We start from the raw sequence: 4,432 nt of genomic DNA on the forward strand, positions 1-4,432 counted from the left end.
TCCCCGCTCCGAACCTCAAGCTCCCTCCAATTCTTCCGCAAACACCTAAAAACCTGGCTATTCTCAAAACTGTAACACTTCCTCTTCTTTGGCCTCTCCCACCCATCCCCACCCTCTTACACCTAATCCTTAAACCTCCACCGGAGTTCCTTTCTCATCCTAATTCCTGTAAACCGTGCTGAGCTCTGCGTCTACGGAGATGATGCGGTATATAAACCTAAGGTTTAGTTTAGTTTAGTTTGGTTTGCAGTCTGCTTTTAGCTTTCTATAGCATTCCCTGGTACTTTTCAGGCTGCTGCTAGATAACTGGTTCTGCTTTTATTTAGCCAGAGAACTGTGTGCAGAATCTCAAGGCTGATGATAGTGGAAGCAGTTTTCAAGCTTTGACAGGGGGCAGTTTATAGACAGCCAATTAACCACAGGCCAAGTGCTTTCTAGTCACTTAAGTGGCTTAGAAAAATTTCTTCTATATTAACAAATCGACACTCCTGCTGTTCCTTGCCTGAGAATGGCTCTTTATTTTGTCTCTGCGGAAGTCGAGGAGGCAGCCAGAGAGCTCATACATAGGCATTCTTGAGTCGGAATGCAGAGCTCACCTGTGGAATAGGTTGTGCCCTTCCGGCATATCATAGTACGGTGATAAAATTGCAATAGAGAAAGGCCAGTGAGGCCTCTCCAGTCTGCCCTGCAGTAATTAGGATAATTTGGGTAGACATTGAGATAGATGACAGGAGCCCATGGGAGACTTTTACAGGTTGTGAGAGATCTATTCCTGCGTTTTGCTGGAGTTGTTGAAGTCACGGGCTTGTACAAACTGGTTTCAGTTCAGCTGCTGAGATGCTAATGTGTGGCATGTGAGTGTGTAAATTTCTTGCTGTGAAGTTTCTCAAGGACACCAACCAGTGCTGGAAAGACAATGAGCTATTTGACAGTGCTGAAAGCAAATGCAAGTGAGCAGGACACGCCATCCGGGAACCTAAGAACTGATAAAGTGATGCCAGGCTAATGCGCTGAGGCATGTACTCGTACTCGTGTGAAGAATGGAAACTTCAAGAAGAAAGTTCCACCTGTGGAATAGGTTGTGCCCTTCCTGCATATCATAGTACGGTGATAAAATTGCAATAGCTAAAGGCCAGGGAAGAATGAAGGCGTGGATAGGAGAGGGTTAGATAGGAAGCTTATCTGCTCCAATAGGGTGATACATATTCACAGCCAGGGGAATGGTCTAAGACAAAGACACTTTCTGTATAAAACCTCCATGCTTTGGTAGAGTTTCTTGAGAGAAGCCGCGCCATACTTACAGAAATATACTGGCACTGCTTGTATGAGGGTTTTTTTTCTCTCCATTGTATATGTCCAAACTGATTTATTTCTGATTTGACAAATCCTGCTAAAATACTTATTACAGAATAAAAAGTTATTTGCTTTGGAATATACAAGGTAATTTTGTGGGTTTTATTTTTATTTTTTTTGGGGGGGGGAGTTTTCTTCACGACAGATCCCCAGTGAGGTAAAGTAAGCAGCCTTTTACTTCAACATGCATACAAATTTCCATCTGGAACTCACTATCCAGTCCCCCTCGGCCCTGGATTCCCTCACCCAAACCTTTTAGGGTTGTAACCGCTGTACCATGTAGGTTACTCTAGTGCTGCATTTCCATCATCTTGCCACTAGAGGTCCTCTGTGGAGGTGCAATCTAAATTAATACAGTGACTGAGAACTGGGGGGGGGGGGGGGGAAGATGGGTTCAAGTCTCATTACGGCAAGTCACTCAATTCTCCATTGCCCCGGATACAAAACTTAGATTCTGCGCCTACTAGGGACAAAGAGAGTAGCTATATGTAAACTGCTTTGATTGTATTATGGAAAGGCGGCATATCGAGTGCATTACCTCACCTTTACCTCAGCACTTGCCTGCCAACTGTGTTCCCATTTCTGAGCAAGCATCTACACTACAAATTATTTCCTGGTGGTTTCCAGGGCACCTGAGAGGTTTTTTTTAAACAAAGATCATATACAGTAGTTCCTAGAAATAAACATAAAATTACTTTGGGTTGCTGACGAAGTTAAGCAAGGAAAAGGTTTATTGACAATAAGCTGGAAACATTGAACAGTGAAAATAAGAATTAACTCTTTTCTATCCACCCCCCTCCCTCCTTTATATCTCTCTCTATTTTTTACCACCTCTTAAATGTTATATCCCCCTCCACATTTACAGATTATGTGGTGGATTTTTTTTTTCTATCGGTTTTGTTTTTAAATTCTTTTAATAACTGTAAACTGTCTAGATAATTTTGATAGACGGTATATCAAAGTTATAATAAACTTGGAAAACCAGCAGGTGAAATAAGGGTTTCATACACATCCGAGTTGAGTTGGTTCAGCGAATGGCCACCAGGATGGTCTCAGGACTCAAGGATCTCCCGTCTGAGGAACGACTGGGTAAGTTGCAGCTGTACTCACTCGAGGAACGCAGAGAGAGGGGAGACATGATCGAGTTGTTCAAATGTGTCACAGGCCGTATTGAGGTGGAAGAGGGTCTCTTTTTCCGTAAAGGACCCACAGCAACAAGAGGGCATCTGTTGAAAATCAGGGGCGGAAAATTTCATGGCGACACCAGAAAATATTTCTTCACCGAAAGGGTGGTTGATCACTGGAATAATCTTCCACAACAGGTAATTGAGGCCAGCAGCGTGCCAGATTTTAAGAAAAGATGGGATTGGCATGTGGGATCTCTTCATGGAGGTAGTTAGGGGGTGGGCCATTAGTGTGGGCAGACTAGATGGGCCGTGGCCCTTTTCTGCTGTCATGTTCTATGTTTCACTTAGAGCAGGGGTGTCAAAGTCCCTCCTCAAGGGCCACAATCCAGTCGGGTTTTCAGGATTTCCCCAATGAATATGCATGAGATCTATTAGCATACAATGATAGCAGTGCATGCAAATAGATCTCATGCATATTCATTGGGGAAATCCTGAAAACCCGACTGGATTGCGGCCCTCGAGGAGGGACTTTGACACCCCTGACTTAGAGAGATCCGCTGGGAGAGGATCTTGGCACGGATGTCCTTCGCCGAGCTAAGACTTGAGGTTAGCTCTCCTTGGACAGTGCACCAGACCAATCAAGACCCAAAGTATTGACTTTCTGACCAGTGATACTACAGACTATTACAATCGTACAGCTCCTGGAGGAGACTGGCAAAGAAACATGGGGAGTTAATGTTGCAAGAGTCAGAGGAAAGGAAAAAGGGAGACAATTTCATACGAGAGAGAGAGTCGAACTGAGGACAGAAATTGTCTCGGGGCACCCTCAAAAACCATTTCACCGTACCACACTGCTGAATCCTGTTACTGTTACCGCGCATGCGCGAGTGCCTTCCCGCCCGACGGAGGAGAGCGTGGTCCCCAGTTTCTTTGTTTCCGCGGAGCGAAGAAGACGCATGTGTTTTTAATGGCTGTTGAAAAATCTGATTTTTGCCTTCCCGCTCGCGAAATTGTCTTCCTTTTTGTTCCTTTCCCTTCGGGTTTCTTTTCCGTTCTTAAAAAAAAAAAAACTTTGCTTTTTCTTTTTTCTTTATTTTTCAGGCCGGCCCCGGCGGGGCCTGTTGCCACCATACAGGCCTCTGGTATTGATTTTGGGGAGGCCGTGTTTCCCTTCATGCCCCCTCAGCCGGGCTTTAAGAAGTGCCAGCGGTGTGCACGCCCGATCTCTCTCACTGACCCGCACAATTGGTGCCTATAGTGCCTGGGTCCAGAGCAACGGGCTGACACCTGCACCCGCTGTGCTACTCTTAAAAAACGTACATTAAAAAATAGACAGATCCAACAGAATATCCTTTTCGGTACCGGATCTGCCATGGAATCGGCCGCGCCGTCAACGGCACCGCAAAAGTTGGCACCGACTACTTTGACGACGCCTGATCCTTCCTCGGGGTCGCTGGCACCAGGTAAGCCGGCTAAGAAGCCTTCCACTTCCCTTGAGCGCCCTCCTGCCACAGCGGCGACGCCGGTTCTCCCGGCATCACGCCGACCCCGTAAGCGCTCTGCCCTGATTTCGGTGAGTGCCTCGTCATCGGCCTCCTCATCGCCGGGGCATGGAGCGGCACCTATGGTACCGAAAAAGAAAAAAGCGGTACCGGTGCCTCCTCTGGACGACCGCATTGCGGCCATACTCCAAAGCCAATTGCAGGAGCAACTACAACAACAACTCCAACACTTGTTGCCAGCAATGTTGGCCCTGCTCCTTCCGGTACTGGACCGGCCCGAGCCTCGCACCATACCACCGGTGTCGACACCATCGGTACCGTTGAACACGTCCATGCCGGTACTTGTGGCTGAACCACTCAATCCTCCCATGCAACCACGCTCTGACACCGACCCTCCCCGACATCAAGACCGACACCAGTCCCCCCAAGACCGGGACCGACACCGGTCTT

This window comes from Geotrypetes seraphini, chromosome 3, assembly GCF_902459505.1.
Source record: "Geotrypetes seraphini chromosome 3, aGeoSer1.1, whole genome shotgun sequence".
Lineage (NCBI taxonomy): Eukaryota > Metazoa > Chordata > Amphibia > Gymnophiona > Dermophiidae > Geotrypetes > Geotrypetes seraphini.